The sequence below is a fragment of the Phalacrocorax carbo genome, chromosome 3 (genome assembly GCF_963921805.1).
Source record: "Phalacrocorax carbo chromosome 3, bPhaCar2.1, whole genome shotgun sequence".
Taxonomy (NCBI): Eukaryota; Metazoa; Chordata; class Aves; order Suliformes; family Phalacrocoracidae; genus Phalacrocorax; species Phalacrocorax carbo.
This window is the reverse complement of record NC_087515.1, coordinates 78,202,095-78,216,692: the sequence shown is the minus strand read 5'-3', so window position 1 is coordinate 78,216,692 and position 14,598 is coordinate 78,202,095. Positions and strand designations below refer to the sequence as shown.

Below are 14,598 nucleotides of genomic sequence, written 5' to 3'. Positions count from 1 at the left end.
CATTGGAAGTGTCCAAGGTCAGGTTGGACAGGGCTCTGAGCAACCTGACCTAGTGGAAGATGTGCCCCATGGCAGGGGACTTGGAGTAGGTGATCTTTAGAGGTCCCTTTGAAACCAAATAATTCTATGTTTCTATGAATTCTTTCAGTTATACCGTTATTTGGTGCTATCACCTACTCTAAATTTGCACCTGCATAAATTCAATTTTGCAAGTTAGGCTTTTTTTTCCCCCTGATTAAGTTTCTAATTTGGATGTCCTTCGAAGGTTGAGGTCTGAGGTCCAGACTCTCAAACTCTTGGTCCTTTAAGTAGCTATTCTGAAGTTAAATGAGATTCTTTGTAGGACCACATTTAGAAGTTGCAATAGGAAGCTTTTTCTATTAGCCTAATTTATATGACTTTCAAAGAATAAATACTCTTTTACAGAAAAATTGAAGAAACTACTCATGCCAATATTTATTAACAAGAAATGTGACTCTACTTGCCCTTCTGTTATAACACTCTGATGAAAAATAAATAAGGCTGCATCCTTTGGCCTACAAAACAATCGGTATTCATTCAGCAAATTTATGTAGCAAGTAGAGATTACCTGCATGAAAGTTTTTAAACCTGTTATATCTTAATAACTTATTTCTAATATTTCATAACTTCTGCAAGCCATAGTTTAAACACCGTAACATATAAGGAAAAACATATTTTCCAGACAATATTAAACTTCCTCGTAATTTCATAAGCAGCATTTAAAGACCTCATATTTCCATATGTACTTTTTCCCTAAATTTAAATACTAAAATTAATTCTAGCCAGCATTTACTGTCACTGTCCATGTCTGAGTTTGAGAAATATTCTTGCCAGGAAAGGAATAAATATTGCAGAGAAAATGAATTATTGTTTTTTTTGTGAACACTGGAACTGATTAAAGCTAGTTCTCTCAAGGCTTTTGTGTCATGGTTGATCATCAGCTTTAACTAAAGCTGTTCCCACAATTGGGGTATCCGTAAGATGCCTTTCCTCTCTGGTTTCCTGTATCTATTTACATGTAAACTAATACCGTCACCTTTCCATTGCCCATAACATCCATAAAGACATAGATATCCACAATATGTGCAGGAGTTTAGCAACCTTTCATATATCAGTTCCCCTATGAAATTTGGCTCAAATCAGACAGTAGTTTAGAAATTATTGAGATGAAATAGGAATCACAGACAGACAGAATGACTGCATTCACTTCCTTTTCTTGACCCCAGGTTTGGAAACTTGATTTCTAAAATAACTTGGCTTTGTGCCATGCTTCAAACAACAAATTATTTAAAGTTACTAGCTTAAATAACTGGAGGCACAAACACAAAATAAGAACATTTTGAAATGCACACATCCTTGTGCTTTCTGATTTGGGCTTGGAAATACAACATCAATGGAAATGAAAACTACAGTCACTGACTGGAGATGCCAACTTAGTTTCAACCGGAGGCAAACTATTCATATTTGGAAGCTTTGCAAGGAAACTTATCTTCACAGGGTCAAAAGATTGTTTTCAGTTGTGCATTCCTCTTACATCAGACTTCTTAATAAAGAGGCAAAAAAAGAGGTAAAGATACACCTACAAGGCTTACGGCATCAACATTATTAAATAGCTATGATGTAAAAACCTGCAAGTACTTATTTATTGGGGAAAATAAGGAGTTTTCAGTCTCCAGGGAACATCCATGGCCCTCAGGAGGGTTACATGCGACAAACATAATAACTTCTGTGATAAGGGAAGCACTGAGTAAACACAGATCTCTGCTGGCTTCTTTGAGGGAGTCGAGGGACTGCAGACATGAAAAGAAAAGAAGGTGAATCTGTTTATTCTCTACAATACAACAAAAAGATTAGCCCAGCCAGCCAAGAGGAAGGGCAGACTTAGTAAGGGCGTTAATGAAGTTGTCTCCTGCTATCTTACAAGTATTTAGCAAAGGGGAGATAATGATTGAAAGAGACAGAGAAATAGATTATCTTTAGCTTTCTCTACAGGGAGCTCTGAAAAGATAGCTTGGAGTTGCCAGACTTAGAACTAGTGCATATCATTATCAAGTAATAAAGATACCTGTTTGCCTCAGAGGTAGGTAACGTAAGAACCAAGGAATTCAATAATTTCAGCAATTCCTTCCGCTTTTAAGCTATGTTAAGTGTAAATATTCTGAGAATTTAGGACACAGTATTGGAATAAAACTGTAAAAAATTCTAATTATCAAATATTGGTGCTGTCATCAAAATGTTAGTTTCAAGGGTGGAAAAAGGGAGGAAATGGGCATGGTTGGGAAGACAACAACATAGTCACTTTAGCAGTCTCTGAGGACAGCAGTGGAAAATCACTGCACCTAGCTAAACATTCGTGTTTCCACAGAATGCATGGAAATCACAGGTAAAGAGCCATCCAGTTAATTTACTTTTTTTTTTTTCCTACCAAGGATGTATGGAAACCTCCATGTACTTCGGATTAATTCTATCTACCCTCTTTGAAGTACAGGCACCAAAGGAAGGATGGTTCTTCCCTCCTGAACAACCGCCTGCTGTTTGGAGAACTCACTTGAGAAATGGAAAGACTGATTAAATGATGGAAGCCAGATTAAGAGAAATTAATTCATGCCTCCCTTATTGTAGTAATCAAAAGCATTAAGCCACAGAACATTTTTTGTGAAAGCACTTGAAACTGAGCAAGCAAACAAGGAAGCCAAAACTTATCCAGAAATGGGGATATTAGCTGCAAGTGGCAGAACTCAATTTCCAGATCTTAATCCCAGAAAATATAAGTATGCATTTAAAAATATATATATATTGTCATTAGATAAAACGGTCTCCAGAATTATTGATTAGAAAATTAGATATGCACCCTTCTAGTTTAATGTTCTTGTTACTTGAAAGGCATTTTTCCCCTACTGCCTAGCCCCTCCTCCCCTAGAAGGTGGAAGACATAGGCTTAAATTACCTAGCTTGAGCGCTGCACCCATATTTCTCAGTGCTCTAATATGGCATAACCAGCTGAATGCTCTATCAGTCAGGGACAGCAATGACCACTCTCACATGAGATTAAATCAGTCATAGAACTAGTACCCAGCTCACTTTTTCAAGCTTCTCCTGGGAATGACAGAGAATTTAGGAGGCTGCCCAGACATCTAGACAAATTAAGCACCTCTAAGCATGCGTGGGTGACTCCAGTTAAATGTCTCAGCTAGGCAGGGAGGAGCCTAATGTATTTATACACATAGAGTTAACCAGTCTTAGAAAAGAAATAGATTTGACTATCTGAGAGGTATATGTTGTGAGTGGCTAAATTGCAATTTGGGTAGGATATGTCATCCTTAAACCACCAATCTAATCCTATGCAATGCAGAGGACAACGCTTTATAATCCTATTCATGAACAAAACTCATCAAGCTCCACCTTAAATCTAGTTAAATCCTTGCCCCGATATTAAATTTAAGAACAATTCATTCCTTAGGTGGCAGGAGACAATATGCCAATTCCATTTATGGAATTTATACCAATTCCATTTATGATTAATATTAGTTTTTTCCCATCCTAAAAGTGTTCTTCATTGCTCATTTTCCTTAGAAAATTCTGCCTCTCCAGCTGTACTTCTGTCCTTCTGACTTCTGCCCTAAAATATATTATAAAATATAATTGAATAAAATATGTATGTATTATATATTATAAATACATAAATATATATTTATATAAATAAAAATATAGATATATTATAATTAAATTTAAGATATTTAAAACTTTCTGATGGAAGGACAAGTTGCATAGTCAAGGAGGTTCAGAATACCTTGATTATCACACAGAATTTAGTTCAAGTCAAGAAGTGTTTTTCAGATATTGATTCAGGAGGGGTTTTTTAACTTACAGATGAGAAGACTGTCCAGGAGACTGTAACTAGTCGTCAATGAAATACTGGTCAGGAATCCACATAATCCGGAGACATGTCTGAAAAGGAGTAGATGTGGAATTTAGCACAGGATTCAGCATAGGGGCAGGGTGCTGTATGGCCCAGAATACCTAAGGAGCTCATCAGTGTATGGGAAGAGGATGTAGGGAAACACTAGGAAAAACCCATTGTACAGATCACACCTTGAAGAAGGTAAGCACAGGTGAACACCAAGTCCAGAATGGTTCTGCTATTCTCCAGGGGTTTGCATATGGGTTAGTAGACACTTTTTATATTTACTAATATCCTAAAGTGATTTGCAGGGAGCCTTTAACTAATAAAGAGAAAACATCTCCTTTTTATACCACTAAAGGGATACTTCATGCGCAAGAACATAACAGCTTCAACGGCACACAACGATAATGGCCAGATCACTACAGAGTGCAAGGTGTGCTGTGCTGGACACAGGTTATAGAAGTAAGTGTCCTGAAAACCAAGAGATGTGGGCCAATATCTCTATTGAAGAGACAGTATCTTCATGTCTTGCAAGTTATCTTGAATCAGCAAAGACAGGCATCCATTCTTCTCTGATCCAAGATCTCTTTCTCTTTGGCATGAGAAAATAATTGCAGTAAATTCTTTTCTTGAGATGGGAAGAATTAATTCCATCTCCCTCTGGTTAGAAAAGTAGCTTCTTGTTATTTCAGTCTTTTGTTTAAAAAAAAAAAAAGGTAACTGAAAAGAGATGGAGATGGTAAGGCTAAGGGCTGCTAGGGAATCAGACTAGATGTAGGGGTTACTGAACAGAATGATGTTGAGTACTTCCTTTCAAGTTGTAACTGCTTCAGATCTGATCTCAAAAAAAAGGTGTCAGGAAGAAGTTAGAACTAAGCGGAAGCATCTCCTAAGCAAAGATACAAGGTGATGTCTGAGGTGCAATGAACGCCAAGCCACAAAAACTATCTGCTGCAGTGGAATTGCTCTCTCCTCCACTGAGGGTTGCAAAGTCTTAATATGCCTTTGAAACTTAGGAGGTTGAAGAAAACATTCAGAAAAATTCCACTTAGAACCAGAGGAAAGACTCCAAAAAGGATGCCAAGGTAGCCACTGAATTCTTAAAAAGAAAGGTAAAGCAGCACCCAACTAAATACCTTCCATACAAAAAAACTGAATGACAAATGACAATGCCAAAAACTTGACGGCAAAATCAAGTGATGTTTATTGTGGGGAGTAGCTCCAGAGTTATGTCTCTAAAAAGTAGACCTTGTGTTAGAGGAAAATTTATTATGCAGCAGACAATTTTTGTGCTTAGTGTTGATCACGCTTTTGGTGACAGAAAAAGTAGGTGAAAGACAGCAAGCAGACAAAAACAGCGTTTGGGAAGGAATCCCCTGACCTCCCAATTCAAGTATTGCTGAGAACTGATTGACTTTGAGTTATATGTGAAGCCAAAGAATTTTACGAAGGGTGAGTCTTCTCTTACAGCAGTTCTCACCCATGCAAGAACAGAACATTGTCATTTGAGCTCACTCACTGGGTGGAATCACTCCTGTGGTGCTGCAGTCTTATGCCGTAGGATTTCCTTCACACCGTGACATCTGCTTAGGCCAAAGATTTCGAGACGGTTGAAAACAAACGTCATTTGAGGAGCAGACTAGGGATTTGGGTAGCTACAGAAGTTCTTCTAGTGTCCTTGCTTTAGTACCACCAGGGAATGACACATACTCTACAGCTCTGATTTACAGACATCTGAGACAACCAACCTGCAGCATTCTTCAGAGTATGCTACAGAAGCTTTGAAGTCTCAGCAGAAAAGCAACTCTCTCAACTCTGGGTAACTACTGAACTGGAAAAAGTATGAGCAACCAAGAAAGTGGCTCTAGGTATGGCAAGTATATTATGGCATCAAGGTCTGTAAAGCACCAAGATGTAATACTAAGAACTTTAGACTAAGTAACAGGGCTACCAGAAGGATGACCTATACCCACTGAGCAAGAGTAACCCAAAGTTTTCCCCCATTTGCCTTGTATATGAGGGTGTCAATCAAAATTTTTAGAAATGAGGAAACTTCCTGCCATGCCTCTCTGCCTCTCTGCAAGTTAACAAGTCTTAGAGCAGTTTTTTAAGGAATGAGGAAAGCAAAGCCATCCTACCTAGTAGAAAATAGCTGAAGTATTAACAGAAACAGCTTGGTTCAGAACTTGTCCCTGAAATGCACAGTGGTATCACAGTCAGAAGCAGTCTTATTTGTCCTTGATGAAAAGTCTGGCTGAAGTGAGAGGACTTTGAACAGTTAGGTCTAGGATCCAAGCCCAAAACAATGGATTTTCTCAGAAGATTACATTAAGAGCATCTCCTTGAACCCTTCACCTGCATCTGGCTCAAAACATCTGCATTTGCCAAAGACATAGTACAGACATGGAAATGAAATGAAATGTAGCAGCCACTCAATGTCCAAACTTTGAAGCTCACAGGCTTAGCTGAAGATTACTCCGCAACAATAAGAATCCAACTTCTTAAAGGAAATGGGTGAACCCTGAAGAAAACCATACCATGAGTAGAAGGTCCATAACCAAACATACAGGGACCAACAAACAAACAATAAAAATTACACCACAGAAGAGAATGCAATTTTAAAAAAGCAAAAAAGTAAGCAGGATCCCCCAAAAGCCTACAAATTATTCTGGCACTGTAGATAAGCATTTGAAGATCTGACCTGGACAGACAGTTGAAAGGAGTGAAGAGGAGCAGAGCAGTCTCTGCATTGTGTGTACACGGGCTGACACTACCCTCAAGCGTGCTACTGAAGATAAACACATCTCCAGTCTTGAGAACTGCAGCATATCCACAGCCTGTTTTTGAAAGGGAAAGGTAAATGCCTATGCAAATATTACTTCATGTATTTTATCAGAGGTGGGAGAATTCCACTAATCAATGCCAGGAGACTATTAAAAACAAAATGAGAAGTTTTCTTCCTCTTTAAAACACAACTCCTACCTAAACTGTCTCTTAAGAGACATAGGCAGATGAGAGTATAAAGGCATCACTGTGACTAGAATCTCCAGAGAAGTTTCAGAAACATTCACATAAATTGGACACATTCATACACAGCTTAATGGGAATATTAATCAGGCAAATTCAGATAAGTGTCTGTCTCTTTGTCAGTAAAAACTAACAAAATGAAATTAATTAAAATAATACTCCTCTACAGTAAATTGTTGATTTCAATAAGATAGCACAGAATAATTTTATACCACTAAAATTCTTAGCAACTGATTTGAAATAATCTAAAAAGAAGCTGAAGATCTATTTCTTGGGGAAAACAGAAATGTAAGAAATACAAGCTGTAAATAAAATCCTTGCCTTACCCTATGTACCACAATGACAGAGGCAATGAAAAAACAACTGCTTGTCTCTTCTGCAAGATCTTCAATCAAAACCTTTATCAAAAGGCTTTATCAAATAACGAAGAAGGAAAGTAAAAAGCTTGTTCAAAAAAACCCCTACCTTTAGTGCAATCCCAAAGAAAATAATGCTACTGACAGCAACAAGTAAAAGCTAAAGCAGCCACCAAATGCCATTTGCTTTACTTCCAGATCAATACCACAAAAGGAAATAGACATGGTTATGCACTTAATAGAGTAGATAAGTTCCTACTAGTAGTCTGGAGATACTTTGCAACAGTAAGCAGGAGAGAATACTACATTGGTGACAAAACTGATACTGCTGTTTATTCACTAAACACACGCATATTTTTATGTTTATTTAGAGAAACAGTGAAAGGTTCCAAAGATGAGATTTAAAAAAGAAAACTTGGTGTGGCATATATGATTTCTGCACATTTCTCAAAAACCATGCCAACTTCATCTGTGTTTTTATAACCTATAACCTCAGTTTAGTAGTGTTGCCAAAGGGCTAGACTCTCATGTGGGGAAAAACACTACCAGCATTCACACCTGAAACAATGACTGGAAAGATTAACGAAATTACCAACTCTGGCTCACTGCAGTGCACAGGTTGTAGAAATGCTCCTAAATTTTTTGCACCAACACCAGAACTTCTGCTTTGAACTACATGCATGCAAAAAGTGGAACAAACAACAGAGCATCTCAAATTATGGAATACATGCACATGCTAATTTTCCGGGAAAAAAAAAAGCCATATGCAAACAGTTATAAATAAACCTCTTGTCATGTCTATATTTTCTTTTCCAGTTTAAGTCCCTGGCTATAAATGAAGACTGGTACCAGCTTAGATAATTAATATTTAACTCACATGGGAACTCCTACGTGCTTGGAGTTATTCTATTAGTACTGAGATGATCCTTGCCATGTACATGTTTAGATGAACTAACGTTTAACTCACATGGCAACTCCTACATGCTTGGAGTTATCCTATTAGTGTTGAGATGATCCATTCCAATGTACGTGAGTCAGGGGGAGGGAGGGGCACAGTAATCCAAGAATTAAAGCAACAAGAAAGGAGATGTTTCAAAATTTATATCCCAATCATACACTGAACCCACTTTCCTCCAGGGAACTAACTAGACAGAAATTAACTAAAAGGAAAACAACAGGAAAAAGAAAACCCTCCTGTTTTGTTATTAAGCTACATCACGAGTCCAAAGCATCTTCTTCCAATACCCAGTTTATATCAGGCATGACTACAGGGAAAAAATTATGCTATTGTAAGAGGAAAGGAAGAAAAAAATATCAAAAAGCAACCTTGTACAAGACTTTACAGTAACACCATTAAATTATCATTGTGTATTTAGACAACCTTATCCATAAATAAAAAGGCTGAAAGTGATTGTCCAGCACCTGTAGTCATAGTCATTCATACTGAAGACTATAAGTTTACCAAGCCCTAATTATTTCCTACAGAGAAATTATTTACTATTGCTTTAACTCAAAAATATTACTACTTAATGAAGAAAGAGAAGCATCTTGTCACATAAGTAGAAAAATAACCACGTGATGATACAACAGTTAAAGCTGTTCAACTGTTAACTTTGAGACCAAGGAAAAGAAGAGGAGGTTCTTGTTCTTTGTAGACCCAGTCAACACAACAGCACAGTAGCAATTAAATTGAAACAAAAAAGCTTTAGGAACTGGCTTTTCTCAGTACAAAAGTAGATTGCTGCACTTTGAAGGTACTTTGCTAAGAATGTTTCATTTAAGTCTAAAATTTCAATCACTGTAATTTTTTAAAGTGATTTCTAATAGCCAATATTGAATAAGCAGAATGTGGAGAAAATAAGTTTCCACAGTTCTCAGAAGTTTGCATGAGACTGATATATTCATGTCTTCAAGAGGCCCCAGTTTCCTGCCTGCCACTTCCAACTTGCCTAAAGATCACCTGTTCTTCTAAACGTAACTGTAGATGAGAACAACAATTTTAAAAATCCCCTTTCAGCTTCCAGTCAGGATTGCTGAAGTAGTACTGAAAATATGATATTGGGCACCCCTGGACGCAAGGTGAGTGCAAAGACCACGAAGCCTGCTAAGATAGATCCACAGAGTGAGTTCCTTGGCAAGAAAGCACTCTTACCCAGAGACTCCATCCCCACTTCAGGAAGGCCTGGCATCTCCTGCAAGATAAAGACACACCACTGCAGAAAGCACGAGAAGCTCTGCCAGGGCTTCCCAAAGGAGGCTCCCCTTGGGACAGCTGGGAGAATTTCCTGCTGCTTTGAGACACTTTGGAGAGCTCCCAACTTGAAGGTTGGGCTCTTTAACCAGCCATGTTCAACAGAGCATCTCTCCTGTCTCCATTTGCTTCCTAGCCCCTGCAGGCTTTCTGAGGGGGAGGGAGGCAGCAAAGGCACCTTCTGCCAAAGTGCTCTTCTTTTCAGCCTGCCACCCTGCAGAGGTCATTCTGGAATAGCTGTCTCTGTGTTGAACCCATCCAGGTGCTCAGGAGACTGAAGGCTGCAGCAATCCACACTGACCAAATACCAAGAGTGCTCCTGTGGGAGTTTTTTAAAAGGCTTTAAGAATCATAAAGCTGCGTACAAGAGCAGGGAAAGTTCCATGTCCTCTACAGTCCGTTCTTCCATTCTAAGGAAGGATCAATTATATGCAAGTTATTGCTAGCAAATGATTGGTTAACCTGTCCTTAAAAACATCCACAGATGTCTCAGAAAGTCTGGCAAACTCCCCAAGTAAGTTTTTGCAATGTTTCACAAAAATCATAAGTCACCTGCATATTTGAGAGCAAGTATCTTTCATTATACCTGGGAATAAATCTTATTTGTCCCAAACAAAAATACTGGGCAAACACAGGAGAAAAGAAGGGGGGGAGAAAGTTCTCACAGCAAAAATAGCTCATCTAGAATAAGATCTAACCCCCAGAAAAATGTACCTTGGTTTTCTGCCTGTCTCAAAGCTTCAATCACATAAGCTCTGGCAAATTTAACTCAAGCTGTCAGTGGTGTCTGCTGATATACTGAGCCGAGAACAGGTAAAAAGCAGACAAATGTCCCACCTTTGCAAAGGGGCATCAGATATGTGGGACAGACAGCAGAGAGCTGCACCTTAAACCTCCTCAACAAACTCCAACAGAATTTGTTTATCAAGAGCCTCAGTCATCTATGTTGGGAGCATAAATGTCAGCTACTCCAGGACTTGTACTGACTCCAGGTAACTGCCAAAATGATAGCAAATCTACAGTCCTTTATCCCTTTCTTAAGTAAGAAATATAGTTTATACCAAAATATTATGTTTTTATTCAACAGCATAAGAAAAAAAATATACGTAAGTCCAAGCTAAATATGACAGAATTTGAGCAGTTCTGCTGTTAACCCAAGCCAAAGTCATTTCTCAGTTAGATCACTGGATGGCTTGTGGAATGGGTAAACGATCCCCAAGTCCTCTACCTCTCAATTGAAATCCAGGTTAGACTGGGACTGGCTGGCAATAACTACTAAGTGATTCTTTTCAGTGACCTGTGCAGAAACAGACAATTAACCAAGTGCATAATGATAAAACTCCATCGCTCCAACAACTTTATCCACAATTGCCAGTATCAGAACAGCTACACAGGGGTGAAAGTGTGCAGTGAAAACAACGGAATTATGTTTTTAGTCACAGACTAAAACTCAGTTATGCTGAGTCTCTTCTATGTCAGTGCAATAACCTCAGGGCAGCGGGGATGACTATTTATAGAGAACATGTTTACCTTCACCTACTACTATACCTCTTAAACACCTCTTACATGGAAATACTAATCTTAGCCTATAAGAGAACACCTGCCTGAAAAGAAAGGCAACCGGATGAATAAACTGAGCCTGTCTTCCTGTGGTGAGGATTTCTGAACTTTGAACAACACAAGCTCTGTTTTTGAGGCTGCTTCCTACATGCAAGGTTCCAAGGTTAGTACCAGTTTCTAGTTGTGCACCACCCTCAATTACCAGCATTCAGACAACAATCAGATGCTCTCTGATTTATCACTTTAAAGGTGAATGTTTTTAAAACAGCACTGTAGAGAGCTGCATATAATCATCATACTCCATACCAAGATGCATTTTATTCACCTCTGTAAACTGAAATGGGGAGAGAAAGAGACTATCGCCAAGCATAATTATGCGCTGCACAGTATCCTGTAAAGTTGGAATGTGCTTACATCTGACTGAACACGCTAACACAGTCTGGCACTGCTGTCCCAGCAGCAAGGTCCTTGGTTCTCCTCCTGACATTGTAATGAACAACCCTATCACCCAGCAGCTCTCCTGCCATTACTGCAACGGCATCTTAAACTGCGGAGTTCGGACGAGTCTGTAATAACCCCTGAAATGCACACAGAGAGAAGAAAGATTCCTAGTAATTTCCAAATAAAGAACCTCATGAGGGAGGGGAGAAAATAAGCAGAAGTGTATTAGTCTGCTAATCCACCTCGAGGCTCTCTCCCCTAGCGAAGGCCCTGATAGTTCTTGTAATTGTAATGAGGCCAATTCAAAGTAATAAGAAATGGTGGTAGAAATATTCCAAGTATTTTTCAGGGATTAATTAAAAAAATTCAAAGCAGAGAAATCAGTACATCAACAGAAAATATTAAATTTTGCATTTACCAAATTATTTTTAAAATAAACATATGCACTACCTGGGCAGGAAATTTCAATAATTACAAATATTGTACACACACAAAAATGTAATTCTTAACTTCAACTGGTAATACTGCTGGATTCTTCACTTATATTTTCCTGCTGAAGAGAAAAGAATGGCAAATTTCACAGGAAAACTAAGAGCAAGTGTTAAAGCTGTATAATTGTTCTGAGAAATTCAAGCTAAAGTGTTACCAGAAACTACATAAACACTATATTCAGTTTCAATATGTTTTAAACTGTCATCTTTGGCTAGGTGCATACTACATTTGCCACATTTCTGTGTTAAAGAGAGCGTTTCACTTTTTTAGTATTAAAATAGACTCAAGACACTATATAAATTAAGCATGAAGTAACTGCTTGTTCCTATGTGCTATGGAAGACTTCCTCATGCATTAATGGAACATGTATATAAAATAAGACAATTAGAAAGTCTTGAAACAGTTTGTTACATATTTTAGCAGCTTATTTTCTGCATTCATACTTCTATTTTTAATTCCTTCTGGCAATACAGAAATATAAAGAAAACGGAAGGACTTCATTTCACAGCTCTGAAGGGTTGCTGAATTTCAAACAATGAATTTCGGAGGCAAAGAGGGGAGCACAGACAGTACTTACTTACGTTACTCACATTATTTAAACTGCAAGCTTCCTGGAGCTTGTTTACTGAAACAAGGATGGTTAATCCTAAGTATTCAGTAAATTCCACAGATCAGCTGAAAAGTCTTCTGAGGCACAGATTAAAAAACTTTCACCAGGCATTCTTAGTTCATGCATGGTTAACTGCTTCAAAATACCATATACGAAATCTGTGCAGGTAGAGAACACTCTCTGCAAATCCTGCTAGGATAATTCTAAATTGTTCAGGGTGTTAAATTTAGATAAAATTAATCCAAAAAAAGGCCAAATGATTTGCATGGGTTCTCGTAGAACACATAGAACAAAGGGTAATGAAGTGATCATGAAAATTGCAAAGGTTTTCTTTTTGTGCTTATTATTATTTTTACTGTGGGATCATGTTGAGACTCAATTTAGTGCTAGATGCTGAATACAGACATTACTCCTGCCCTGAAGATCTTACTTAGCTTTAGAGGTCAAGTCCCAAATAACTGTGGAATCCTGACCTACTGGTACCAGACTCACCTAATACTAGAGATCAGAAGGAGGAAATGCTGATTGTGTGACTTGGTTGGGTTTTTTTTTTTTCTAATTAAGAGCAAATGCCATTTGATTTGTTTTTTTAACAAAACAAGTTATTCTCCCCTTAAAACGAGTGTGTTATACATTTAACACAAAAATGTTCTGTGAATTATATAATTCTAATGTTACTATTCTGGCTGATCTGTTCAGCTATTTGTTCCATTTTATTATTCTGGGCTTCCAACAAAAGAGCTGGAAAAAGTACACATTTGCATATTTCTACATCACCATCATTTCTGCATTAACAGCATGTACTATGCAGCTCACACTTTCAGTGCACAGCACTTGAAACATTTAATTTTTGTTCTTTTCCGTGACATTTCTTCTTTTCTAACTTTCATTTTATACACAATTACATTTTAAACTACATTTTAAATGCTTAATTTTATCAAATTATTAGCGCCTATGTCTCAATATTTATGGAATGCATGAGTAACACAGCATACATTATTTATACTTTAGCATTACGATAGGAACTGAAAATTCAAAGGAATATTTTAGATCAATTTCTTGTCCTAAATAAAAGCATTAATATACCAGGTATATTGGAAACTTTGTGAAGGGAAGCCTAGGGACACAAAATATACAGGTAATGGTAAACCGTGCTAGGCGTACAACAGAACTATGTATTAAAAAGGGAGTTTAAAGTAAAATCTAAGTAACAAACTACCATTTCAGTGACTAGCAGACAAGCTGCATGAATATAAATTTCAGATGGAAATAAAGTTTTGCTGCATACTGCTACCTGCCCAACCATGATAGTGACACCAACCACAACAGAGGCATCACCTGCTAATAGACATCAGAGGTGTAGCAAAAGCAGAACATTAAATTGCATTAGACATTATGTAGATGGAAAAACACCATTACTATGACATTTTTTAGATCCCACTGATTGTTTAGATCAGAGGTTGTTTCATGGTTAGCATCACAAACCAGGAAATAGAACCCATGACATGCCTACACTGAGGAACGCACAGAGCCAGTCCAAGACATCACAGTGAAAGTGCCACTGAAGCAGTAACTATAATGTACTTAAAACTGGTATCACTGCATGAGCAACAAAAGGCAAGCACAATTGCCACAGTTATGCTAATCTTCAGAAAGTGGAAGTATATCAAGATGAGGATGACTGTTAAACAGGCCAGAAGGGGCTCCTAAAACAACTGAATCCTCACAGGCACAAGTAGGGACTACTGAAGGATATTGTATCATATCGTTATCGGAAGTGCAGTGCCAGACTACACAACTTGCTAAAGCAAATGCTGGTACAGGGTACAGTGTAATCAGCTGACTAAACAACTAAGTCATTAAGTCACTAAGCAGAGGTTCAGTTTAAAATGAAAGTAACTATGGAAGAAGCTACAGTGCAAGCAGACAAACTAAC

At 37.9% G+C, this 14,598-nt stretch overlaps 1 protein-coding gene across 5 annotated transcripts in view; it reads right to left on the bottom strand.

Moving 5' to 3' along the window:
- WASF1 (WASP family member 1) overlaps nucleotides 1-14,598 on the bottom strand; it is a 103,160-nt gene that overhangs the window by 44,268 nt on the left and 44,294 nt on the right. For 3 of the 5 annotated variants that reach the window (XM_064447473.1, XM_064447468.1, XM_064447470.1), the window contains exon 2: nucleotides 3,890-3,969. The exons of the other annotated variants lie outside the window; for them this stretch is intronic. The gene's annotated coding sequence lies outside the window, so the exon portion shown is untranslated. The remainder of the gene's footprint in view (nucleotides 1-3,889; nucleotides 3,970-14,598) is intronic. 5 annotated transcript variants of the gene reach the window in all.